Raw genomic sequence first — 12,843 nt, 5'->3', positions numbered from 1 at the left:
GCCAATTTTTCACTTCAGGGGAACTAATTGTATTTTTATGATAGTCAACTCAAATGTTAAATAGTATGTTTTGAATATTTTTAAGCAAAGTAATTTTTTCCCATTTTTAAATGTTATTATTTAATAGCTATGCGGCTTTTAAAACAGCAGCAAAGCTAATTACCACTATGATTTGGTCAAGACAAATTATTGGAATGAGCCTAAGGTATCAATGAAGGGCAAACTTTCACATGAATATGTATTTTTACAAAATTCAGTCGCTTCATTTTAGCATCATAATTCAAGAGAAAAGTAATTCATCAATGGGATATTTCCTGGGGGTCTTAAGCATCATGAATAACGCAAAGATACATTACATTTGCAATCCTCATGATAATAAATAAAGTTTAAAAGCTGATGCAAGAAAATTCATTTGTTTGAACTCACAGCATTTTCCATTCGTTCTATGTTTGGGATTGAATGGTGTCATTTTAGGAGTCCTCAAAACACCTCTTGCTACAGACCTAGGAACTGTGACAGCTGTGGATTGGTTCTTCTGGGCACGTAATGGGTGATGCTGACCTTCTTGGAAACAAGGTGTGGTGTTTAAATGGTTTTCCTGTTGTTGCTTGAATCTTCGGAGCTACTCAGACTCTCTGTTCTGGTCAATTGAAACCCACAGCGTGTACTTGCCAACCAGCTGCTCAGAGACAGAGGAAAATGTGCCAAAATTCTTGCCTGAACACAGCACACTAAGCCTTGCAGTGTCATGCAATTTATATAAAACATCAGTCATGCTTACAAAAGGACGGCAGTTCTCACCAGGGCCATGCACAGATGCTGGTTCCCCAGATCCAGCTGATATTGTAGTGATCCAGTGCAGAGTGTTGTCATCTGTCCTTAGCAAAGGGATGCTAGTTAATCCGACCACTCCCAAGTTCACCCACATCTTGTAATTACACATTTATTTTTACCTTCTCTTTTATCAAATGCTGAATAAATTCCTGGCAGTAACAATCCTTCTAGTTAGTAGCTTACACAAAAGGTACACTCTGTGAGATAACTGTATCGATGAGGGATTAGTTCTAATACACATCTTAGCTATTGTGTTTACCCTAGCACATATTGTTGGGTGCTTTATCTGATTTGTCACTGTCTGTAATGATAGTATTGGCCTGAACCACTTGAGAGTTTCATAAAATTGGGGATTTAATGTCAAATATCATTTTTACATATGCACTTCTTTGAAATCCCATAGAGGTACAAAACTGCAACATCTGAGAAAGAATCGTGGTGACTGCTGCACCATGAGGTGGCAATTGTGGAATCACCTCCTTCCAAGATAAGAAAAGTGTTATGTCAAGTTGCCCTCACTATCCATCCTGCAGGCAAAATGAAGCCTTCTTTTGGCATTGTCAAGAACTGGAACAACTCAGAGATAAACAGATTAAAATGTCAGGCTCTTCTGGGACTGAGGAAAAAACCTACTGCTCTCCACATTTCAGTAAAATATTCACTGTGGTACCCTAGCTCCCCTTGTATTAATACAGAAGACCCAGGAAATCACTGGAAGATACAGACACACTGCCTGGAGACGAGGACTATGGGAATGAGAGAGTCAGCTCTCTCTGATAGAATGTTCTGGTTGAAAGTGCCAAGTCTGCTTGTTGAGAGGCATACTTCTTTCACCTTTGTTTGACCACTGACTGTGTCTAAAATACCAACCATTTGGAATGGCAACTTAGATTGCCATTGCCTTTTGAGATTATTTGTATTTGCATAGGAAATCATTTTCCAAGATCTGTAAGTAAACCTGTTAAAACTGGGCAACCCGTGGAGGGCTAATGACCCTGGAGGAGTCATTGATCACTTGTGACAGCCCACAGTGACCTCACCCCAGCAGAATGTAAACTTCCAAACTCGTTGATGGCACGCCTGGCCCGGGGTTAGAATTTATGCTCTCTCTCTGTAAACTGTTTGGCATAGATGATGAGTGACAGTTAAGGTAACAGGCCGCTGCAGTCCTGACGGGGCACAGCAGCTGGGGCCAGGTTGAGCTGGCCTTCTTTGTAGCTCACTGTAGTAGCCCTGCCATATTATACAGAAAAGGTATTGGGCTTGCCTTGCCCTTTTCATTTTAGAAAGAGAAAATCATTTTACTGATGACATGGTTTCCAAGTCCTTTAATGCAAATGATTTTTAGCTTCCAACTTTGTTTTTCACTTTGACTTTCAACTATGTATGACTTCTTTTACTGTTATGAATATTGACACACCCATTCTGAAAATGGGATTGTTAGCTACCTTTTAGGTTAGAGACCTAAATAGATTAATACCTAGAATACTCATAAACTTTTTTTTGGAAAAAGTTTTCTAGGTACTACAAATGTTTCCAGGTTGGTTCAGTATAAAATGAGGTATGATTTCAAAAGAATACATTTTCTTACCTGAATATATTTCTTTTATTTACTTTTTAAAAAGGTTTATTTTTATTTACTTGAAAGAGCTAGAGAGAGAGAAGGCGGAAGAGAGGGATGAGACAGGAGAGAGGGGAGACAGAATCTTCCATCTTCTGATTAAGAGGTCTCTGCCATCCATGTGGAAACCTGAATTGAGTCAGCAGTTCTTGGCTTCAGGCATTCCAGCTGCTGTGGGTATCTGGCAAATGAACCAGCAGGAGTTCTCTCTCTCAAATACATAAATAAAATGCAAAAAATCAAAATGACAAAATGATCTCTGGTCTGTACCTGTTGGTCACCTGAAGTAATATGTGCGGCATCTCCTGCCTCTCTTTGGAGCTTGTGTTCTCTGCTGCCACTCAGTCTGATGCCAAGTCACAGGTTCCATGCTCTTCCCAAGACAAAGGGGACTCCAGCCTCAGGCCTCAGGCTCTCGCTGCTACTCCTGGAATGTGTGCCTCTCCCCAGCCACCTGCAGGGACTGTTATCTACCAGTCAGGTCTCCCTCTGAGCAGCTGGTGTCAGAGGTCACAAGGCCATGCCCCCTAAGGCTTCCCAGGTTTAGGGCCTGAAGGAAGCAGGACTGGGCACTGTTTGCTCACTCCTCTGGTCCATGGAAAGAGAGTCCTTTCCATTTTTTAACATTAGATAATAATAATTGATTGAGAGACAGAAAGAGAGCTCCCATCTACTGGGTCACTCTCCAAATGCCCACAGGGCTGAGGCTAGGAACACAAGCGGGGATTCCTGCATGGGTGGCAGGTGCCCAAGCGCTCCAGCCATCACTGGCTGCCTCCCAGGGTGAGCGACAGGAGGAAGCTGGAGTCAGAAGCACAGCCAGCACTGAAAACCCAGATATCCCCAAATGGGAATCTGCAACGGTACCAGGTGCTTGCCTGAAAGAAGAGTATCTGTTTTCATGTTTCTAAGAGCCAAAGGTCTGAAATTTTGTATGTGTATGCATATGTTTGTATATACACAAATGTACTACACATTTGAGTGTTCAGATAGAATGTTTGTATACATCTTCGCTAGAACAAACACAACCACTTGTTGCTTGGAGCAAATGTTCAGCTCCTGCCTCTGGCCGGTCCCACGTGTCCTGGTTGGGAAAGGCATGAGGGTGACAGGCCATAGCATGGAGAGCGGGTTCCTGGGCTACTCTGCCTGTCCTCGGGATTTACCATCTCGATGCCAGGGGCCAGGATAAGTGCCAAAGCCAGCTGTTTCTCGCTCAGTGATTCATTTCTCGTCTTAGTGATTAACTTCTCGGCTTTGATTGTTCAAAAAAAAAAAAAAAAAACGAAGGTGAATCCCATCTTCTCTTGCCTATCTTGCTGTCATGCTGTGGAATGAAAAAGCAGCCTTGGGAGGGCCGGCACAGATGCTCAGCGATAGGGAACTCTTCCCATGGGGTTGTATTTCAAGCTGAAACCTAGCAACGTGCATGCCTGGGATTTTTCCAGCGATGTCCTCAGCTTCTGTCTTGCATTCACCATGCTCACAAACACACAGGCATGCACACCCTTGTGGAACACTCACCACTCAGTAGCGCTTGGTGCATAAGACAATAGAATTAACCCCTGGGAGACTCCATCATGGGAAAAGCATGGTTGGCAGTAGTAGGTCTTCCTAATCTGGTTTTAATTCCTCAAAAACCACATGTTGTCTGACCGCAAACACTCTGCATCTTGCAGCAGAAATAAGTGCTTTTGTGGACTCTAATTAAAAGGCTGTTGATGGGCCCCGCACAATGGCTCAAGTGCCGGCATCCAATATGGGTGCTTTTTCAGGTTCTGACTGTTCCACGCTCCATCCAGCTCCCTGCTTGTGGCCTGGGAAATCAGTGGAGGATGGCCCAAAGACTTGGGACCCTGAACTCACTGTCATTTGGGGAGTGAACCAATAGATGGAAAATATTTATGTCTCTCCCTCTTTCTGTAAAACTTTCCAATAAAAATAAATAAACCTCTAAAAAAACTATGTTGAAAGGTTGTTTACATCACCATGTGTGTGCTTTCTTACTACCCTTTTGAGTTACCTAAGTTGAGGTGATCCCTACACGATTTGTACGTGTGGATGATTTTGCTGAGCTGTTATTTTCAGGTGCTGAGTATGGCAAAGTTTGTCATTATAATATTGTATTATGCTTATTATTGCATAAAGGCACTTTTATTATGTGACCTGGTCAGAACAGGTGCATCCCTAGGTTGTATTCCATTTCTTAGTGGCTGATCTCCATTACAGAAGCAAATGCTGTCAAAATCCAGGAGGACATATACCTGTGCCTCAGGTTTAGAGAAAGGTGCCTAACTTACTTAATCAGAGCATCTTCAGCAATAATAGCTGAGCTACGGAGTAGCCACCTGTGTGGTCAATGCCGTTTGCAGCTTTGCTGCTTGCCACAGCAAGGTGTGTGAACACTGGTAGCCATAGTCACTCCAATGCTGTGCCTACAGAATGCTAGGCGGGACCCCAATCCCAAGCCAGGCAGTCAAGGCTCTGGATAGGAGGATTAGATGCCCACAGCGGGGGATGTGAAGTGTGACTGTTCAAGCACTACCAGCACTTTTCTTTGCAGGCTCTCAAATTCCTAAGTCACAATAGTTCTTCTGGAAGGAATGTTATCCTTGGGGAATTCTGCTTAATGTGATGTTGGCATTCCTGTGACTAAGCCTGTTCTTCTATTCTCCTTTTCTATTAGCCCAGATTTTTGTTGTCTGTTTTAGGAAAAATTGATTTGTGCCAATACCACGCAATCATCTGTGCTATTAGAACAAATACCATTTCTTAGTTTGATCTCAAAAACAAGTACATTCCAAATGTTGGCATTGAAGGACATTTTATTATTCTATCTCTAGGAGGATTTTTCCCATCCACACATTTCCTGCTGCACTGATTCTGTCTCGGATATGAAAGGCAAGGTGTGTTCTTCCACCACCACACCTATAGCCATCAGCCAGGAAGGCCAATTCAGGCTCACGCCGGGGTGACACTAGATCTCTTGCTCAGAAGTGGGCTGTGGTTCAGAGAGCAATTACCCATCCCATTCTGCGCCTGCTGCAGGAACCACTGGGTAGGTGACCAGGGAGTCAGAGCATGGGTTTCCAGTGTTCCGTTCGTTTCCATTCATACTGTTGGAGTGAATTTAAGAGTTGGGGCGAAGCACTCTTAAAAGTTTTTTTTTCCCTTCCTTTTTTTTTTTTGTCATAGAGCTTCATCAATGGAAAACAGCTGTCTTCACAATGCTGCTCTTGACAGCCAATGGGGGTTGAGGTTCCACAATTGCCTCTCGGTGGGGATTTGAGTTGTTTTGTCAAGGTTTATGGCTCTCATGTCATTTTCAATGAGGAAGGGCTGTGTCTGAGCTTGCAGAATCTGTATATGCAGACAAAACATAATGAGAGGCAAGCTCCCCAAATGTGTGGCTTTCAGAAAGCCAACTCAGCACTTCTGGACTTGGTTCTTGTCATCTGTCAAGTGAAGGAAACGGGTAGAATCTTTCACTGAAAAATGAAACAATGTGTATGTGGTCAGATATAATAATGAACAAAACAAATGGACTATTTCTTTTCACAAGGTCCAAGGTGCAGATGACCTACACAATTACCAGGGATTTCCAACAGTTTGTTGAGCGGGAGGCATTTGGGATGAGGTTCAGATGCCATTCTTTGACATCTTTCTCTTGCATTAGAGTGCCTGCTTTGAATCTTACCTGTGTTGCTCATTCCGCTCTCTGCTGGTTCATACCTTTGAAAGTAGCAGGCATTGGCTCCATCTCCTTGGTCCTGACCACCTGTTTGGGAGACAACTTGAGTTCCTCCCCTGAATTTTTCTCTCCTATTCCCAGCTGTTGGTGGGCACAGGAAGGGATCCAGAAAATACACTAGCAGATTTCTGTCGCTTTACCTATTGAATTAGTAAAATCTAAAAATGATTTTTAAAATTTCATAGAAAAATTGAATTAAGAAGATACATTTTGTTGCAAAAGAATTTTGAAATCCATTGAGGTCCCACCTAACTCCAGTGGGATTGGCCTACATTCAGCACTTCAGTAACAACACCTGCTGGTGTGGAGTGGGGAGAAAGGTACTCTCCTTAACTGTTAGTGGGAGTATAGGCTGGCACAACCGCTATGGAAGTCTGTATGGAGAGTGCTAAGAGAACTGAAAATTGGTCTGCTGTATGACCCAGCTATCCCATTTCTGGGAATATATCCAAAGGAAATTAAATCTGCATATGAGAAAGAGATCTGTAAGTCTCTACCATGGCACAATCTGTACTAGCAAAGACAAGGGAACAACCCAGCTGCCTGTCAAAAGAGGAATGGATGAAAACAAAAAAACCTGTGGTACATCTACTCCATGGAATATTACTCAGCCATTAAAAATAATGAAATTGTAGGGCCTAGCAAGTTGGCCTAGTGGCTAAAGTCCTCTCCTTGAAAGCTCTGGGATCTCAAATGGACACTGGTTCTAATCCTGGAGGCCCTGTTTCCCATCCAGCTCCCTGCTTGTGGCCTGGGAAAGCAGTCAAGCATGGGCCAAAGCCTTGGGACCCTGCACCTTTGTGGGACACTCAAAAGAAGCTCCTGGCTCCTGGCTTTGCAATAAAAACAAATAAATCTTTTAAAAAATGAAATTCTACCATTTGCAACAAAATAGTCCCAACTAGAGACCATTATGCTTAGTGAATTGAGTCAATCCCAAAAGGACAAATATCATGTCTTCTCTCTGATATAAGGCAACCTTCATACAAAATATAACACCAATAGCCTTTTCAATACTGCTTTTGCTACCTCTTCTAAGTTTTGATATTTTTGTAAGTATCTTCATTTCTTCAAAAAAGTTTTTTATTCATATTAATTTCTTCACTGACTCATAGATCATACTGTAGCATCATTTGCTTCAAGAAAGTTTGCTTTTCATTTCTTCAGTGGCACATTGGTCATTCAGTAGCATGTTATTTAACTTCAAGTTGTAGTAAATTTCCTATTTTTCTTCCTATTGTTAATTTTGTTTTAGGACTTTTCATTTAAGGGAATGTATAGTAACTGTGTAATAGGGACTATCATATCCAGATGTGAAGATACAGAGCAGTATGCATGTCTAATTCCAAGTCAAAGACAGACTCCTAATGAAAGTATTAAATAAATCTTGACACTAGGGTGATGGACTCTGCCATTGTCCATCCCCGCAATGTCAGGAGAAACTTATGGAGCAGAAAGATGGACTTAGGACTGTTTATGAAGGACCGTACAATGTAATAACATGTGGGCAAAGTCAGTGGAGCAGCAGGTGCTTGGGGAGCGAGGGGAGGTATGACCGATTTTTAAGGACTATACTGTTGTAATAAGACAGGTGAAACCAGGGGGTGAGGGGCCTGAGAAGGGGAAAGGAAATCCCAGATTCGTTGGAACTGTTGTCATAAAATAAATAAATTAATTTCTAAAAAAGCTCCTTTGTACATGCAATACTAGAGATGGTTTGGGTATTCTTTTGGGCGCGGGAGGGAAGCGTCTGTGAGAAAGGGCACTGGGGTAAGAGAAAAGTTCTGACCAAAAATCAGGCAGGGATTGAAGGGACAGAGGAGGAGAAATCATGGAAGAAGCAAAAGCCACCTTCATGTGTAAAGCACGAGAAAGAAAAAGGTGTGCCCAGAAGGTGCTGGGGCACACGAGAGGATGAGATCCTCCTAGCTCCAGGCTCCAGGCGCCAGCCCTGGAAACAGCATCATTGTCTATGGACTGGGAAGTGAGCTGACTCAGATGCAGTCCTTGGAAAGGCCGAGACAAGATTCAGAAAAACACTCAGGTGAACCAGTGGGGGAAAGAGCAAAGTGAAGTAGCTGGAAGGAAAGTGAGTTAGTGTGAACCTCTGGCCGTGAAGGCAGTGAGAGCTCACGGAGCAACCAGACAGAAGCAATCAGATCCAAATTGTGCTTTATTCTCTTTGAGAATGGAGGAAAGCTCAGTGAAGGTATATCCTGGAAGATGAAGGCGTACACTCCAGGGGTCCTTACAGTGAGCACCACAATTTGATTGTCACACACACACACCCCCCACAAATAAAGAAAGAACTTGTGTCATTGGTTGCAATTAACTAAGATTATAGCTACCTGCAATCTAGCTAGCTTTTCCTTAGGAAGGGTGTGTGCCACTAGTAAAAGATGCAGGGAAGACTTGGTGGTTTGAATGAAGGCATTAGCTTTAGTCTGCTAGCTAAAAAAGTCCTGGTGGTCCTGATGTCTGGCTGGTTCTCAACCAGGATCAATAAATCCAGGGGTTGCACAAACCCCACTTTCAACTCCATGCTCACCCCAAGCAAATTGCTGAAAAGTTACCTAAAAACCAGTCTACTCCATGGTGCAAAGGCATATCCTGTAGCCAGGAGGATGTAGCTTCCAGCTCAGCACAGTTGGAGGGAAGCTGGGAGTCCCTCATCTTATAAATTCCTGTGATGCTGACGCTGATCCTCATACCACACTGGGAATAGCAGGGTGGGAGCTGTTGGCTGGGAGATGGAGATGGTGCTTGGACGAGTTCAGGGCCTAGATGACTGTGGTGTCTTCCTTAAAGGGCAGCAGCTGTGAAGATGATGAACAAAGGTCATGCAAGTGGGATTTATTACAGATTCAATGGAGAGGAATGCATAGGGGAGTGACTCCAAATTTCCAGCTTCAGTAAGTGTGTGTGTGTGTGTGTGTGTGTGTGTGTGTGTGTGTGTGTGTACTGCCACTAAAAGGGGCTAGTTTAGATGAAACCTGGGGTTCCTGTTGGCTGTGATTTCTGGAATTCTAGGCCACCAAGAGACTTAAATACATTTGGCAGATTCAGTGTTTTTCCAGATAAATGTTTATGCAACTATGAAATAATGAAAGACATTAGGAAGCTGGGAACCTTAACATAGCTTGGCATCCAATAGAATTAAGCTTTGTGCTAGCCCTAACCAAGTCAGTAATATTCTGAATCTCTCTTTTCCTTGTACGGGTGATTTGGAAAACGTAAAATGCTAAGTATAGGGTCACTGTAAGAATAAAAAGAAAATGTATAACTGAGAAGTGTATGCACCTGTCAGCATGTGATAAATGTTGTCATCATCACTGTAACACTTATTTGTCTTTCTATAATAAAAACAAAAAAGATAGCATTAAATGATCTGTTTTAGTGCTGGGCACGCTGCCACCTCTTGCACCAGTGTGGCCAAGTCTGTTGCCACGTTTTGTATCTTTTGCACTGGCTTAGCCAGACCTGGTGCTTCCTTCTGTGCCTGGGTGTGCATGCTCGTGTGGCCTTAAGTGTCTGGAACTTCTGTGGGAGGATGGGTCCTGGGATGAGTGAGAACCTGGGGGCTCATGTTCAGGCAGGCAGAACACAGCCTGGGGATTTTCCAAGTGCATGGTCCTGGGTGGGGTGGCAGGAGGGAAAAGGAGGGCTAGGTTAGCATGCTGGCCTGGTATGCTAGTGATCTGGGTTTGAGGCATTTTGAAAGGGCCTGTATCTTGGTTATGTGGAGGGCTAAGGTCCCAGGCCTGGATACATGCCACGAGCTTGGGACCCTAGCAGGCAGGCAGGGTTCCAGGCCAGCATACTATTCCATCAGAAGATATGGCTACAGAAGGCTGGACTGGGGAATCCATGAACTCTCCAGCGCAGGGTGGACTGTGGGTTGGTCAGGGAAAGGGGAAAGGGGATGTGTGGGAGGGAGGACCACTGAAGGAGTATGTTACAGGTGAGGAATGACTTCTGGGGGACTTCCATTGACAAGGCCATTGTACTTCCAGGTTAGCGAGGGGGCTGAAACAGTGATTTGAAGAGGGAAGCTGGAGGAACTTTTTGGGTCAAACTGATGCACCAACTCACTTAGGAGACCTGAGCTGGGCTGGCTGCATTCCCATGCACACTAAAGCTAGGGCTGGAGCCTACCTGGCAGGGCTAGATCGTAGTATCTGCCAGTAAGAGTCGGAACTAGAGATGGGTCATGTTAGGCTGGGCCATGACACTACCCAGCACATAACCAGGTCTGGGGACAGATTCTGTGGGAGATATGTGGGCCCACCCCTGTGAAACTACAATTTCTGTTGGTTTGCTTAAGAGCTGGGGGTGGTGACAGGCTGAGCTAGGCATGAACATGGAATCCTCTAACACTCATTGGTGCTGAGGTTGGAATCATACCAGGTTGATCCATGTTGCAGCACCCACAGGCACACCCAAGAACAAGTTGTGGAGCAGGCTGGGCTGCAACATTTATTAGCTCATACAAAGGTCGAGACGGAGGAAGCAGTCTATGCCAGGTAAGGGCCTAGCACTCACCAGCACAGGTAATGTCTGGGTTTAAGAGTGGGTCTTTGGCCCAGCGCAGTGGCACACCCGGGATTCCATATGGCCGCCGGTTCTATCCCGGCAGCCCCGCTTCCCTTCCAGCTCCCTGCCTGTGGCCCGGGAAAACAGTCAAGGACGGCCCAAAGCTTTGGGACCCTGCACCCGCGTGGGAGACCCGGAAGAGGCTCCTGTCTTTGGATCGGCATAGTATCGGCCGTTGCACTCACTTGGGGAGTGAATCATCGGACGGAAGATCTTCCTCTCTGTCTCTCCTCTCTGTATATCCGCCTTTCCAATAAAAAAATAATAATAATAAAAATAAATCTTTAAAAAGAAAAAGAGTGGGTCTTGTGGGGGAGCTTGGGAAACTCCCCTGGTGAGACGTAGCTCCTGCTGGTGAGCATGTGATTCAGGCCTGGGTGTTGGTCAGGCTGGGCAAAGTATCTCCACTAGTCGGCAAGTGTGCGGGTTGGTTTTGGAGGCAGGTGGATAAGATAGGGCTTAGCCAACCTTAGCCCACTGGCATATACAGGAGCCAGACCGAAGTGTGGGTCATTCCACGCTAGGATATCACACCTACCAGTTTGCATGAGCCATGGATAGGAGCAAATTGGGCAGGGCTAGGATATAGCACCTGCCAGCAAAACTTGAGACTGAGGGCAGGCTAGGATAGATCAGGTGGCGGCATCTGATGGAAAAGGCCAGGATAGGGAATGAGCTATGCCAAGCTGGGTCAGCGCAACCACTGGCACTTGCAAGATCTGTGACAGGGATCAGGCCTAGTTGAGGAGCTAAAGGGATGCCTTAGCTGGGTTGTGGTTCCCACTGGTGAGTATAAGAGTTGGAATCGGGGTGGTGGTCTGGGCTGGACATGGGTGCAGTGTCCCTTAGCATGGATATGGACAAGGCCTGTGGTGTGTCAGACTAGCCTAGATTCCAGCACCCAATTGTGCTATTGAGAGCCAGAGTGGGTGTAGGACGGGCTAGGCTGGGTTTCAACTCCCACTGACTGGGCTGTATCATTCAATAGTAAGAACCACAATGGGTATGGGCTGGTTGGGCAATTCCACTGTTGCTGCCGGGAGAGGAGATATACTAAGTCAGTCTGGGTCAAAGACCCACTGGTATGCATGAGATCTGTGACTTGGGGGTGACCCGATAGAAGAGTTTGTGGAATTCCTTTGCCAGGATGCAGTCCCTGCAGATCAGTACCAAGGCTGGTACCAAGGCTGGGAGCAGGCCAGACCAGAACAGGTTACTGTACCTGCTGGCATGTGTATGGGTCAGGTCTGGGAGCAGACGAGGCTGGGTCAGTTCATAACACCCACTGGCATCTGACAATCAGGATGGGGTGCAAGACAGGCTGGTCAGGCTGTAACATCAGCCAATTCACCCTAGGCCTATGACTGGGGGATGGCTGGGATGGGCCACGCTTGAAAACTCACCATCCTGAGCTGGACCTGAAGGTAGGTAGGCTGGGCCAAGCTACAACACCCGCCAGCCAATGCAGAGGTGAGACGGGTCATGTTAGACTAGACTGCTGCACCCACCAGCAAATATGAGACCTGGTTGGAGGGTGGTTCAAGCCCAGTAGTGGGGCTGTGTGTGGTGGGGCTCCCCTCCTAGGCCACTGCTCCCACTGGTGAATGTGAGGACTGGGACTGGGGACAGAGCAGGCTGGGCAGGGCTTCAACATCTCTTGGCCTGCATGTGAACTAGGTTAGAGGAAAAACCAGGCCAGGTCAACTAACTATATTCATTGGTGCATCCATGAGTCAGCGTAAGTGCAGGTTGGTTGAGCTTTGCTGCAGCATCATCTGGCAAGTGCTGGGACTGGAGGCAAGTTTTATTAAGCTGAACTGCAAAATTACCTAGAGAGTGTAAGATACAGAATTGGGAGTGGGCCCAGTAAGGAAACTGGGCACTTCTTTGATGGACTGCAACTCCCATTGGTGAGCATGAGAATCAGAGCTAGGGGCAGGACTGACTAGATAGATGGTGGTACCTGCCAGCATGAGTGTGGACTGGATAGTGGGGCTGGTTGGAATGAACTAGGCTTCAATGACCATTGACATCTATGAGAGCT

This window comes from Ochotona curzoniae, unplaced genomic scaffold, assembly GCF_017591425.1.
Source record: "Ochotona curzoniae isolate NIBS_2020 unplaced genomic scaffold, NIBS_Ocur_1.0 contig_78, whole genome shotgun sequence".
Taxonomy (NCBI): domain Eukaryota; kingdom Metazoa; phylum Chordata; class Mammalia; order Lagomorpha; family Ochotonidae; genus Ochotona; species Ochotona curzoniae.
This window is presented reverse-complemented; position numbering follows the sequence as displayed.